Source organism: Chiloscyllium plagiosum, chromosome 26, assembly GCF_004010195.1.
Source record: "Chiloscyllium plagiosum isolate BGI_BamShark_2017 chromosome 26, ASM401019v2, whole genome shotgun sequence".
Classification (NCBI taxonomy): domain Eukaryota; kingdom Metazoa; phylum Chordata; class Chondrichthyes; order Orectolobiformes; family Hemiscylliidae; genus Chiloscyllium; species Chiloscyllium plagiosum.
Window position 1 is genome coordinate 3,097,401 of NC_057735.1, and position 15,527 is coordinate 3,112,927.

The 15,527-nt window shown below is 44.9% G+C and overlaps 1 protein-coding gene across 1 annotated transcript in view; it reads right to left on the reverse strand.

The window, feature by feature from the left end:
- Nucleotides 1–8,971, reverse strand: part of LOC122563030 (monocarboxylate transporter 1-like) — a 69,183-nt gene extending 60,212 nt beyond the window's left edge. Inside the window, exon 1 of the mRNA XM_043716351.1 lies at nucleotides 8,891–8,971. The gene's annotated coding sequence lies outside the window, so the exon portion shown is untranslated. The remainder of the gene's footprint in view (nucleotides 1–8,890) is intronic.
- Between the last annotated feature and the right edge of the window lie 6,556 nt (nucleotides 8,972–15,527).

A 15,527-nucleotide genomic window follows, 5' to 3' on the forward strand; every position in this document is an offset into this window, starting at 1 on the left:
ATTTCAACTCTCCCTCCCACTCTGCCGAGGACATGGAGGTCCTGGGCCTCCTTCACCGCCGCTCCCTCACCACCAGACGCCTGTAGGAAGAACGCCTCATCTTCCGCCTCGGAATACTTCAACCCCAGGGCATCAATGTGGACTCCAGCAGTTTCCTCATTTCCCCTTCCCCCACCTCACCCTAGTTCTAAACTTCCAGCTCAGCACTGTCCCCATGACTTGTCCGGACTTGTCCTACCTGCCTATCTCCTTTTCCACCTATCCACTCCACCCTCTCCTCCCTGACCTATCACCTTCATCCCCTCCCCCACTCACCCATTGTACTCTATGCTACTTTCTCCCCACATCCACTCTCCTCTAGCTTATCTCTCCACGCTCCAGGCTCATTGCCTTTATTCCTGATGAAGGGCTTTTGCCCGAAACATCGATTTTGAAGCTCCTTGGATGCTGCCTGAACTGCTGTGCTCTTCCGCACCACTAATCCAGGATTAATGAAATTGGCAAGAGTAGCCTTAAGAGAGAGTTCATACCGTACATCAGAGATTGTTTCTTGGGGCAAATAGGATAAATTTACATCTTGTATGAACAACTTGGATGCAGAGATAGAATGTACTAAAGCCAAATTTGTAGATGACACTAAAATAATTAGAAAAGTAAGTTGCAAAGAAGAAACAAGAAACGTATGAATGGATCTGGATAGGTCAGTTGCATAGTTTAAAATTTGTTTAAATGGAATTTAACGTGTATAAGTGTGAGGTTATCCATTTTGGAATAGAAAGACAACTTCTTATCGAAATGGAGAGAAACTTCAGAGTGCTTCAGTGCAGAAGGATCCATTTGTCCTGGTGAATTAATCACAGAAATCTAATGGAACATAGCACAGTACAGGTCCTTCAGCCCCCGATGTTGTGCTGGCCTTTTATCCTACTCTAAGATCAAACTAACCTACACTGACTTAATTGTACTAACTTCCATGTGCCTATCCAAGAGCCACTTTAATGTTCAGGTACAGCAGGTAGTAAGGAAGACAAATGAAATGTTGGCATTTATTGCTAAAAGAATAGAGTATAAAAGGATGTGTTTTTGCAACTGTATAATGTTCTAATGAGACCGCATTTCGTTCCTTTCTTGAGGGTGGATGTAATTACATTGGGGACAGTTCAGAGAAGGTTCACTTGATTAATTCCAGAGATGGGGGGTTTGTCTCATGAAGAGAGATCAAACCGTTTGGGCCTTTATTTGCTGGAACTTAGAAAGAAAAAAGAGGAGATCTAATTGAGGGATATGAGATGTTAAAGGGGGATTGACAATGTAGACATGGGGGATGTTTTGTTATATGGAGCAATCTAGAACATGAGGTCATAGTTATAGAGTCAAAGAGAATCATACACTCTTTCAGAATTGAGACAGGCCCTTCGGCCCACCATGTCTATGCCAGCCAACAAACACTAAACCACATTAAACCCATTTACTTGCACTTGAACCATAACTACTGGCATTTTAAGTGCTCATTAAGATGTTTCTCAAATGTTGCGAGATTACCTGCTTCAACCTCCCTCTCAGGCAGCACATTCCATATTTCTACCAACCTCTGGGTGAAAAAAATTCTTTCTCGAAATCCTCTAAACCATTTTTTCCTCACCTTAACCTTGTGCCCTCTGGTCTTTGATATAGCTGTCAGGGGAAAGAGTTTCTCTTGAGTTACTTTGTCAGTACATCTCATAATTATGTATACCTCAATCAGATCACCCCTCAGTCTCTTCTGCTCAAGGAGTTTTGGATAAAGGGTAACAGATTTAAAACAGAGATGAGGAGGAATTACATTTCTCAGTAGGTTGAGAACTTGTGGAATTCTCTACCTCAGAGTGTGATGGATGCTGAGATCCTGAATAAGTTTAAGGATGAGATAGTCAGATGTTTAAGTAGGAATGGGTCAACGTGTTATGGAAAGCAGGCAGGGGTGTGGAGTTGAGGCTGAGATGAGATCAGCCAAGATCATTTGAATGGCAGGTCAGATTTGAGGGGCTGAATGGCCTCCTCTTGTTCCTGGTTCTGATGTTCTTATTTAACAAGGTACCACATGGCAGACTGCTGAGAATAAAAAAGCCAATGGTACACTTAGTAATGTAATGAGCTGGGTTCAGAATTGACTCAGTGACAGGAAACAGGGGGTTATGGTTCATGGATGTTTGTGTGAATGAACGCAGTTTCCAATGGTGTTCCACAGGACTTAGCTTCCTTCCTGTTTGTCATATACTATAGTGATTTAAACTTAAATATAGGAAGCATGAATGGGAATTTTGTAAAAAATAGAAAATGAGGCAGGTCATTGATAGTGAAGAAGATGGCAGCAGGAAGATGTCAATGCTATGGTTGAGAAAGCAATGGAATTCAATTTGGAGAAATGCGAGGTGACACTGTGGGGAGGGAAGCAAAGCAAAGGAGTACACAATAAACAAGAAACTACTGAGAGGGATAGAGGAGGTGAAAGACCTTGGGGTGCAGGTTCTTTATTCATTCAAGGCCAACATTTAATGCCCATCCCTAATTACCCAGGGGGCAGTTAAGAGTCAGTCAATTGATGTGGGCCTGGAGTCACATGTAGGCCAGACCAGGTAACTTTTCTTCCCTAAAGGACATTATTGAACCAGATGGGTTTTTCACAAATCAGCAATAGATTTGTGACCATCATTAGTATTTTCATAGAGTGATAGAAACATTGAATCCCTACAGTGTGGAAACAGGCCATTCAGCCCAACAAATACACACTGACCCTCCGAAGAATAACCCAACCAGTCCCATTCCCCTACCTCATTATCCGATATTTACCCCTGACTAATGCACCTGAACCCTTTGGATAACATAGCATGGCCAATCCACCTGACCTGCACATCTTTGGATTCTGAAAGGAAACTGGAGCACCCGGAGGAAACACATGCAGACACGGGGAGAATGTGCAAGCTCAGTGGTTAGCACTACTGTCTCACAGCACTGGGAATCCAAGTTCCATTCCAGCATCAGGCAACTGTCTGTGTGGGTTTCCTCCGGGTGCTCTGGTTTCCTCCCACAGTCACAAAGATGTACAGGTTAGGTGGATTGGCTATGCTGGAATTGTTGGTAGTGATCAGGGTAGGCCAGGTGAGTTAGCCATGGTAAATGTGGGGTTAAGGAATATGGTAGGGGTTGGATCTAGGTGGGATGCTTTTTGGAGGTTCGGTGTGGACTTTAACCACACTATTGGGATGGTATGATTCCTGAGGAAGGGCCTGTGCCCGAAACGTCGAATCTCCTGTTCCCTGGATGCTGCCTGACCTGCTGTGCTGTTCCAGCAATAAAGTTTCAACTTTGATCTCCAGCATCTGCAGACCTCACTTTCTCCTCAATGGTATGATTATACTCTTAATTCCAGATTTTATTGAATTTAAATTCTACTATTTGCAATGGTGGGACTTGAACTCGTTCCCCAGAACATTCCCTGGGTCTCTGGATTAACAGTTCAGCGATAATACCACTAGGCCATCAGCCAACACCTCTCCCCCCCCACCACCCCACTGCCACACTTAAGGGTAGATCAGGTGGTAAAGAAGGCATGCGGGATACTTTTCTTCATTTGGCGAGGTATTGAATTGCAGGGTGTAATGCTGGTTAGGCCACAGCTAGAGGTTTTGTGTGCAGTCTAGGTCACCACATCTCAGGAAGGATGTAATTGTCCTCAAGAGTGTACAGATTCAAAAGAAAATTGCAAGGGCTAGGACATTGCAGCTTTAAGGAGAGATTGGATAGACTAGGGTTGTGTTCCTGAGGACAGGGGAGACCAAGGCGTGACAAATTGAGGTGTAACACAATAACAAGGAGCTTGGACAGTATGGACAGTGAACAGCTGCTTCCCCTTTGCCAGGGCACACATTTAAAATGACTAGGTTAGAGAGAACATGAGAAAAGACATTTTACACAGAGGGACTGGGACATGATGGAATTCACTGGCCAGTTTGGGGGTTGAAGCAGAATCCTTACCTCATTGAAAAGGAACCTTGATCTGTCCCTTGGGCACTGGAACCTGCAAGGCTACAGAGCAGGGGCTGGAAAGAATAGACAGCTAGTTTATTCAGCCAGCACAGGCACGATGGGCTGATTGGCCGCACTTATGCTGAACCTTTTCTGTGATTCTGAGGCTGAGAGAAGGCGAAATTTGCTCTCTCGCTCTCTCTCTCAAAGGATCATTAACCTTTGGAATTCTTTTCACCAGAGAGCAATGGGAGCCGGGCCAGTGAATTTATTTAACGCTGAGTTAGATAGATTTTTGATCAGCAAGTGAGTCAAGGGTTACGGGAGGCAGACAGGAAAGTGGAGTCGAGGTCAGAACCAGAATAACATGACCTTAATGAATAACACAACAAGTTCAAGGGGATGAATAGCCTAACCTGCCACTATTTGTTTTGACTTTATGTGTGGATAGGGTGCAATGCATATGACAGAGATATTTCAGATGAGGAGGTGCCGATGTTGGACTGGGGTGGCAAAAGTTACGAATCACACAATGCCAGGTTATAGTCCAACAGGTTTATTTCGAAGTACAAGCTTCATCAGGTAACAGCGCTCTGAAAGCTTGTGCATCCAAATAAACTTGTTGGACTATAACCAGGCATTGGGTGGAAGATATTTAAGGGGAAGCTAGATAAGTATAAGGAGCAGAATTACATTAATGAAAACTTTCAGTGTTGTCCACAGATCTTCATCCAATGGACCAACACCCACCGACTGACCCATTGTGAAATAATCGGATGGTTATAATACTTCCAGTATAATCTCAGTGTCACAGAGCAAAACCTGATGCTGACTCTCACTGTATGCAGGAGCAACTAGCTTTCCACGTGATCGGGACAGTGCCAACACACCCTGAAAACAGCCTGCCAAACCTGTCACACTGTACACTTTTAAAATCATTTGAAACAAATTAAACCAAATTGATTCAAACTAAAGGTAACAGCCTTTCAGGCGCACTTCAATAAAATTTGAATGTTCAAATTACATTTACAAAATTTAAATTAAAGTGTAATTTATGTTGACTCAGGAAGCTTGTGTGAAAGACAGTTTCCCTCCCCAGCCCTGTACATGTGAATGGAAAATCATTAATCAGCTTTGTGATCAATACATGGCAGTGCATCAAAAATGAGTTGGGCTATCTCTGGTTTATTTCTTCTCTTTATCTCACTCTCTCTTCCACTCTTTTCGTTCTCACTCTCTGAACTTCTCCTTCCCCACTTTGTTGGCTCCCTCTCTGTTTCTCATTTGAAAGAGTCCTTATCAACTCTGCTTCTCCCCCACTTGCTTGGAAACATTCTATGTTGTGTCTGTGTGCCGGAGGGGTGTGTGTGTGTGAGAGGGGGAGAGAAAGAGAGAGAGAGAGAGAGAGAGAAAATATGTGTACGTCTGTGAGTGTGTATGTCTGCAGAATTCTGTCAATATGTCTGTGTTTGAGGGTGTGTCTGTGTATGTGAATATGTGTACATCTGTGTGTGTGTGTAAGTGTGTAGTGTCAGTACATCTGTGTGTATGAATGTGTCTCTGTGTGGGTGAATGCATTCACAAGTGAGTAAACAGTAGAACAGCTCAGTAAATGGGTCAGAATAAGTTTTCCAGCACCACACTCTCGGAAGGTTCAGGGAAATGGTTATAAGGAGGAGGGAGAACAGATTGAGGTTAGGAGTCCGCCCTACAGGCTTTTCACCTTTGGTTAAACATAAAGTGACAGCTCTCTCCCCTTACCTCAACCTGATCCATGGAGTAGGAGTTTACAACAACACCAACAGCTTGTATTTATATAGCACCTTTAATAGAAAAATGATTCAAGGTGCTTCACAGGAAAGTAATGAAACAAGGTTTGACACAGATCCAAAGTTTTAGGCCACTCACTGTAGATTCAGTAACCAAGTCGTGTTTCAATTTAAAAGGAATGAAACAGAAAAAAGGCATAAAAACTGATAATTACCTGCCACAGTTTGCAACCTTTTCACAATTTTTATCTGACTTTGAAAGTCTGTCTCAGTCTGCTTTCTATGCTAAAGTGGAAAAACTTCTCCTCCAAGGTTATTTGAAATTTCACAAGATGGGAGTTGCAAAACAATTTCCCAAAGATCTTGCTCATTCTGCCAATCCCTATCGCAACAGTTCCCTGCTCTATCATCTCCAATGACCACGTGTCAAGACCTGCTGAAAAAATTGCAAACTCAAACTTCCCTTTGGGTTTTATGTTCCCTTTTGTACTCCTTAGACAGATCCTGCTATAAAACCTGGCACAGATTTTGTTATTTCCCTAAAACAGAGTCAACTAATAACTTTTTTTTATTTAAGCATAGAATGGGGGTGTGTCTGTTAGGCCAGCATTCACTGACACTAATACAGAGCTCAGTTGGCTGGATGACTGATTTGCAATGAAGAATGATGCCAACAGTATGGGTTCAATTTCTACACCGGCTGAGGTGACTATGAAGGACCCTCCTTCTCAACCTTTCCCCTTACCTGAGTAATGGAGACCCTCAGGTTAAACCATCAGTTGTCTCTCTGTAGAGAGAGTACCCCTTTGGTTCAATCGGATTATGGCTGTTGCTACAGACCCTATTAAAATCTACAGTCAGTTGTGCTGCATGAGAATAAGGGGTGATTCTAACTAAAGATTTTATGGGACTAATTACAGCTGTACTGCTCCAGGCTGGTGTCAGAAAACTCTCCATTATAAAATGCTTCCAGAATTCTGGAATTCACTCCCTCAATAAGCTGCCAAAGCCAGGGGCCAATTTAAAATTTCCAAACTGAGATTAGATGCTTTTTTCTTGGGTAAGGGAATTAGGTCCTACAAAACCAAGGCAGGTAAATGGTGTTAAAAAATATGCCAGTCAATTGAATGGCAGAACAGGATCGTAGAGTTGAACGGCCTCCTCCTGTTCCTGTGTCTCAGTGGAATGTATATTCAGGACTTTTGGATAACAAGGAGAGTATTGGATATGGAGATTGTATGGTCAAGATAGTAGATCCACTATGATTGTAATGAATGGCAAGGCAAGCTTGAGGGGTCGAATGGCCTGCAACTGCTCCTGGGCATTATTTTCTGATGTGAGAAGGTGTGTAGTGAAGTACTGACTGCTGTCAGGATCATGACTTCCACCGGAAGGTCAGTGAGTGTTAGTGATTGGCAAACTAGCATGACCATTATTATCTGCAATCCCTCTTCACCACTGTGCTGAAAGCACGGAGCTTCCGCCTGAAAGGGAGGCTCCCTCATCTGAGCCAGCTTGGTTGATAAACTCTGCTGGACAGACATGGCTGTGTGTAGTCACAGCAAACAGCAGAATACCAATTAAACATAGATAAATTGATCCTTTCAGAGCAGGTCTCTGTACTCTGTGACAACACGTCATGTCTGGTGGGGATTTTGAAAGCTAATTGTTTCACTGGCAACCGAAGGCCAGGAGAGCTTAGCTCCTTGCTGGCTGCATGGGCTTTATTTCTGAACCTATTACATGGCAGCTGACTTTGTGTTTAATAATGAGCAGTAGGCCATCTGCAGAATACACCAACAACCAGACCCAGAGCAGCTCCAACCCAGTCACACCGTATCACAGACACAACCAGACCCAGAGCCCCAGAGCAGCTCCAACCCAGTCACACCGTATCACAGACACAACCAGACCCAGAGCAGCTCTAACCCAGTCACACCGTATCACAGACACATCCAGACCCAGAGCAGCTCCAACCCAGTCACACCGTATTACAGACACATCCAGACCCAGAGCAGCTCCAACCCAGTCACACCGTATCACAGACACAACCAGACCCAGAGCGGCTCTAACCCAGTCACACCATATCACAGAACATAGAGAGAGCTGCTTGAAATATTAAAGCCAAGGCCCATCTGTCCCCTCAGGGAGATATAAAGGATTCCATGCCATCACTATTTTGGAGTAGAAATGGAGAGTTCTCGTGTTCTGACATACATATTCCTCAATCAGTATCGCTATTTTACCCGACAGTCTGACCATGCTCATATTGCTTTTTGTAGGAGTTTTCTGTGCACAAATGGGCTTCCATCTTCCTTCCGTTACAATGGTGACTGCACTCCGAAAATCTCTTTAAAAATGTCTTGGGGTATCCTGAAGTTGCGAAAAGAGCTACATAAATGTACATTGTTCCTCTCATTTCTCTTTATGATTGTAAATCTCGATCACACTTCGGACGAGATTCTGACTGGAGCCAGGGCACCACTCAGAGTCATACAGCATAGAAACAGAACCTTCAGCCCAAACAGTCCGTGCTGACCATAATCCCAAACTAATCTAGTGGCACCTGCCTGCACTTGGCCCATATCCCTCCAAACTTTTTCTATTCATGTACATATTCAAATGTATTTTAGATGTCGTAACTGTACCTACAACCATCACCTGCTTACAACAACGTCCATTGACCTCTCTGCTATCTATAATCCAACAGGACCGAGATATTGTGACAATACACAGCTTTTTACAATTCTTGGTACTGTGTCTGCCAACTCCTCCCATGGCTCTGAGCCTAGCCAGGGGAGGGTGGGGAGGTGTTGGGACCTGGAACTGGCCCAATAACTTCATTCATACAAACCCCGGGAGGGGGTGCGGAACAGCACTAAGCCTCAAGTCATCACTGTAACCAGGGAGAGGTCTGGATTGCACCAGTAACAACATCTCCTGACATTTGTTTGATTACCTCACACACCCCACATCTCTGTACCTGTGAAATTGAGCTCCGAGAGATACTCAATTGACCAGTGCCCAAAACAATAGACTTAAATGTTCAAGTTTTCCTTCATTTGCAATAGATAAAAGGATGGCTAAACTATGGGTTGGATTAATGTGCAAATTACCTCCAGAGTACAGCAATCGCAGATTCCTTATCGTTCTCCTAACGGGCTTGGAACTGCCTTTAAAAACAACTCACTTCCTTCCCCAGCCTGATCCAACTTTCTACAAGAAAGTCTATTTGCTTGAGAAAACGCAGATTCATTCCAACCCACCGTCCACCAATCAGCCTGTGCTTAAACTGCAGACACTCAGTAAAATCCCACCCCCCAAGGGCAGCAGCCCATATCCCCCCACGGAGAGTCTGCTGTGGTTCACCAGTCCCGAGAGTCAGGGGAAAATAAATCAAAAATGTGTTGCAATCCTGCGGACTCGCCAAAGTTTGCGCAGGCAGCATTAACAGCACTGGGAGACACGGATTGCACTCCTGGGTGGATCTGATTCACTCCCCACACAGTTCCCCACAGCTCTCAAAGAGTTCCAATTTAACACAGGCTCTGCACTCTGATTGGATGACAGGCCTGTTTGCTCACTCAGCAACAAGGCTCTGACAGACAGATCAGAAAAGGGCCAGTCCCTACTGCCCACGTTATTCCAGATCCCCAGCTGAATATGGTAATGTGTGTGTAATAACAGACAAGTCTAATTACCTTGGTGAGCGGGATGTGCTGGTGACTTTGAGATATAGTTAGTCCGAGTCAGCAGGATCTAGGAATAGTCTCTCCTACCCACTTATGTATGAAGTGCAAACAGGTAATAAAGGCGGGGAAACCGACGTTTCGGGCAAAAGCCCTTCATCAGGCAGCCCGGTATTCCTGATGAAGGGCTTTTGCCGGAAACGTCGATTTTCCTGCTCCTCGGATGCTGCCTGACCTGCTGTGCTTTTCCAGCCCCACTCTGATCTAGACCCTGGTTTCCAGCATCTGCAGTCCTTGTTTTTACCTAGGTCATAAAGGCGTTCTTGTTCATCAGAATAAGAGCAAACTCGTCTCCGTACGCCTATAGCACAATGGCACAATAATAGTAAAATGTGTACCAGCAATTTTCAACTTCCTCTTCTGATTTTAACAGGCAAGATGTTCCATGGACTAAAACAGTTTTTTTTAGAAAAGGAAGAAACATTGGTCTAAAATGCCTGATGTGATCATTTGATCATAGACTGAGACAAGTTCAGGAAACTGATGTGGCATAAACAGAACTGATTAAACTGATAGAACTTTTAGCAGAAGACATTGAAACCTGTCAGGCATCAAGACATTCAGATCCCCTGTTTTACATTTGTGTAGTAAGTTGTACATTCAGAACATGAATGGATTGCCTCTAACTATCCAGCTTGGAAAGACGAGGCAGCCTGACTTGGGAATACACAGATGGGCCATATTTGAGTAGCTGCTTTGCAGAGCAACAGGGAGTGAAACAGAAGAATGGATTGGTTAAAGCAAGGACCATCAGATTTTCTCTCTCTCTCTCTACTTCATCTCAGCCTCTCAGATGGCAGTGTTTGGCAATTGGAGAAACAGCACCGCCTTCTTGACCTGCAATCTTCTTCCCGACCTCTCCGCCCCCACCCCCTCTCCAGCCTATCACCCTCACCTTAACCTCCTTCCACCTATCGCATTCCCAGCGCCCCTCCTCCAAGTCCCTCCTCCCTACCTTTTATCTTTGCCTGCTTGGCACAACCTCCTCATTCCTGAAGAAGGGCTCATGTCTGAAATGTAGATTCTCCTGCTCCTTTGATGCTGCCTGACCTGCTGCGCTTTTCCAGCAACACATTTTTAAGCTCTGATCCCCAGCATCTGCAGTCCTCACTTTCTCCTAATTGGAGAAACATCCATTGACTCAAGGATATCGAGGACATTGACAAATTGTAACACTGCTGAAGATGCAAGTCATCAATAAAATAATTATGGTCTCAGGTTAAACCAAACACCTCAAGGACTCTAACAAGTTAATAAACAGCCCAAGCATTCTCTTCCTGAATGTACTGGGCAGTGTCCCCTTTTCAAATTTTGTGCTTGTATTTATGAGTATTTAATATCGCATTTTACTATCTTTTTCAGGGTTAGTAAGCAACAAAATTCACTTTTCTTTCACTCAACACATTCTGCAATTCACTCATTAATTTTGAAGCAACTTGTAGCTGTGTGCCCAAAACAATTAAAAATCTTTGATCTGGCCAGTCCAGAGGAGACACAATTCACACTCCCCCATCTAGTCAGAGCAGTGATATCACGGCAACAGACTCATTTTACCTGCGAAAGCATGAGGCATGTTTCAAAGTAGTTTATTACTCTGCTAGGTTTAACAGACATGATTTGGAGATGCCGGTGTTGGACTGGGGTGTACAAAGTGAAAGTGAGTTCTATGTTCTGGGTTTCTGTGGGTGCATCATGACAAATACATGAGGCATACATGTGGTGAAGAAGGCGTTTGGAATGTTTTCCTTTATTGGTCAGAGTACTGAGTACAGGAGTTGGGAGGTCATGTTGCGGCTGTACAGGACATTGGTTAGGCCACTTTTGGAATATTGCGTGCAATTCTGGTCTCCTTCCTATCGGAAAGATGTTGTGAAACTTGAAAGGGTTCAGAAAAGATTTACAAGGATGTTGCTAGGGTTGCACAATTTGAGCTACAGGGAGAGGCTGAACAGGCTGGGGCTGTTTTCCCTGGAGAGCGCATGCTGAGGGGTGACCTTATAGAGGTTTATAAAATCATGAGGGGCATGGATAGGGTAAATAGACAATGTCTAGTACTGGAGAGGGCATAGGTTTAGGGTGAGAGGGGAAAGATATAAAAGAGACCTATGGGCAACTTTTTCACGCAGAGGGTGGTGTGTGTATGGAATGAGCTGCCAGAAGGAATAGTGGAGGGTGGTACAATTACAACATCTAAAAGACACCTGGATGGGTATATGAATAGGAAGGGTTTGGAGGGATATGGACCAAATGCTAGCAAATGGGAGTTCATTAATTTAGGATAACTGGTCAGCATGGATGAGTTGGCCCGAAGGGTCTGTCTCCATGCTGTACATTTCTATAACTCTATGACAAATCTCTTAAAATCAAGGTTTCTCTGCCTGCTTTGTGGGATGTGGGTTTTGCTGGATGGGCTGGCATTTATCTCCTGTCTGTATTTGACTTTGAGAAGATGATGATGAGCTGCCTTCTTGAATCACTACAGTCTATGTGCTGTAGAAAAACTCACAAAGCCATTAGGGAGGGAATTCCAGGATTTTGACCCAGCATCGCTGAAGTAATGGCAATATATTTCCAAGTCAATTTGGTGAGTGGTTTGGAGGGAATCTTGTAGATTTCAGTGTATCTGCTGCCCTTGACCTTTTAGATGGAAATGCTTGTGGGTTTGGAAGGCACTGTCTAAGGATCTTTGGTGAGTTTCTGCAGTGCATCTAGTAGATAGTACACACTGCTGCTACTGAGCGTCGGTGGTGGAGAGGGTGGATATTTGTGAAAGTGATGCCAATTAAACCGGCTGCTTTGTCCTAGATGGTGTCGAGCTTCATGAGTGTTGTTGGAGCTGCACCCATCCAGGCAAGTGGGGAGTATTCCATCACTCTCCTGACTTGGACCTTGTGGAGGTGGGGTTCTGTGGAGTCAGGAGGTGAGTTACTTGCTGCAATATTCCTAGCTTCTGAACTGCTCTTGAAGTTATCGGTTTATATGGTGAATGCAGTTCAGTTTCTGGACAATGTAACTCCCAGGATGTTGATAATGAGCGATATACTGATGGTAACACCATTGAATGTCATGAGCATGTGTTAGATTGTCTCTTATTACAGATGATCATAAACTGGCATTTGTGTGGTGTGAATGTTTCTTGCCGCTGTCAGCCCAAGCCTTGATATTGTTCGGATCTTGCTGCGTCTGGAGATGGACTGTTCCAGTATCTGAGGAGTTGTGAATGGTGCTGAACATTGTGCAATCATTGGTGAACATCCCCACCTGGGACCTTATGGTCGTGGGGAGGTCATTGATGAAGCAGCTGAAGATGGTTGGGCCGAAGGCACTACCCTGAGGAACTCCTGCAGAGATGTCCTGGAGCTGAGATGACTGATTTCCAACAACCACAACCACCTTCCCATGTGCCAGGAATGACTCGTTCAGCCAGAGAGTCTGCTCCTGATACCCATTGATTCCAGTTTTGCTAGGGCAAGGCCAAATGCAGCCTTGATGTTAAGGGCTGTCCCTCTCCCCTCCCCTCTGGAATTCAGCTCTTTTGTCCATGTTTGAACCATGGGTGTATTGAAGTCAGGGGCTGAATGGCCCTGGGGGATCCCAAACTGGGCGTCACTGAGCAGGTTATTGCTGAGCAGGTGCTGCTTGACAGCACTGTTGATGACCCCTTCCATCACTTTGTTTGATGATTGAGAGTAGATTGATGGGACAGTAATTGGCTGGGTTGGATTTGTCCTGTTTTTTGTGTACAGGACAGACCTGGGCAATTTTCCACATTGTTGGGTAGCTGCCAATGTTGTAACTGCTTGGCTAGGGGAGCGGCAAGTTCTAGAGTACAAGTCTTCAGTACTATTGCTGGACTGTTGTGAGACCCCGTAATCTTTGTAGTATACAATGTCTCCCACCGTATCTTGATATCACGTGGAGTGAATCAAATTGGCTGGAGACTGGTGTCTGTGATGCTGGGGATCACTGGAGGAGCCTGAGAGGGATCATCCACTCAGCACGTCTGTCTGAAGATTGCTGTGAAAGTTTCAGCCTTATATTTGCACTGATGTTCTGGGCTCTTCTGTCATTGAGGATGGGATATCTGTGGAGCCTCCTCCTCCAATGAGTAATTTAATCATCCTCCACCATTCATGACTGGATGTGGCAGGATTGCAGAGCTTTAATCGGATCTGTTGGTTGTGGGATTGCTTAGCTCTGCCTGTCACTTGCACTTGGTTTGCAAGTAATCCTGTGGCTTCACCTGGTTGACACCTCATCCTCAGGTATTCCAGGTGCTGGTACTGGCATGCCCTCCTGCACTCTGCATTGAACCAGGGTTGATCCCCTGGCTTGATGGTAATGGTTGAGTAGGGGAATATGCCGGGCCATGAGGTTACAGATTGTGCTGGAGTACAGTTCTGCTGCTGTTGATGGCCCGCAGTGCATCGTGGATGCCCAGTCTTGAGTTGCTAGATCTGTTTGAAGTCTGTCCCATTTAGTACGGTATAGTGCCACACAACACGATGGAGGTTATTCTCGGTGTGAAGGTGGGACTTTGTCTCCACAGGGACAATGTGGTGGTCATTCTTCCTGATACTTCCATGGACATATGCATCTGCAGATGGCAGATTGGTGAGGATGAGATCAGGTATGTTTCCCCTACTACCTGCTACAGACCCAGTATCACAGCTATCTCATTTAGGACCTGACCAGCTCGATCAGTAATATTGCTGCCGAGCCACTCTTGGTGTGAGGCTTTGAAATCTTCCACTCAAGAGTACATTCTGCATCTCTGTGACCCTCAGTGTATCCTCCAAGTGTTGTTCAATGTGGAGGAGTACTGTGTTAACATTGAGGAGACCCTGGGCAGCTCCCTCCTGCCTGTATCCCACTGTACAGTAACAATCTCAGTCCTGCCAGTGGGACACGACATATCCCGGGATGGTGACGGTGGTGTCTGGGATATTGTCTCTAATGTATGATTCCGTGAGTATAACTCTGTTAGGCTGTTGCTTGACTGATCTGTAAGAGACCTCTCCCAATGTTGGCACAAGCTCTCAGCTATTGGTAAGGAGGACCCTTTAGGTTGATAGGGCTGTGTTTGCTGTTGTCTTTTCAAGTGGTTTGTCTGGCTTTATTTCTTTGTTAAGAGTTTCTAGCAATTATTACCACAGAGTGTTATCAGACGGCCAGTGAAAGTTGGTGTAGGTCTGGAATCAGATGTCAGATAAGGATAGCAGTTTCCTTCCTGAAAGGTTATTAGTGAACCAGATGGATGTTTTGGATAATCAACAATAGTTTCACTATCATCATTAAACTCTTAATACCAGATTTTTAAAAAATTGAATTCAAATTCCACCATCTGCCATGGCAGGAGTTGAACCTGTGTTCCTAGAGCTTTAATAGACTAATAATAATACCACCAGACCATCATCTCCCCTTAACATTGACAAGCATGATTAATGAGTTCAGTTGGCTCTCACAATGGTGTGGGCAGTGGGGAGCAGGGTGGTAGAATGGGACCGTTCTGTGTAACTCTCAGCTTTTTAGTGGAAGTCTTATCTTTGAGATGCCATACCTGACACTCAGGCACAAAAACTCAGCTGAGACAATGTGTTCAGGACTGAGGGAGTGCTGTATGGTTGCAGGGGGTGTGTTTCTGGTGTGATGTTAGTTTAGTCCCACCAGCTGTCTCATCCTCAGATGAAAAGGATCATTTCTGAAGAGCAGGCAAGCTCTCTTCTGTGTTCTGGATCAGGATTTACCCCCCCCCCCCCCCCCCGGTTGTATCACCAACTCAGATTATGAGGTAGTCAACATATTCTTTTTTGGGGATCTTTCGGAGTAGTATATGGGCAGCACGGTGGCACAGTAGTTAGCACTGCTGCCTCACAGCGCCAGAGACCCGGGTTCAATTCCCGCCTCAGGCGACTGACTGTGTGGAGTTTGCACATTCTCCCCGTGTCTGCGTGGGTTTCCTCCGGGTGCTCCGGTTTCCTCCCACAGTCCAATGATGTGCAGG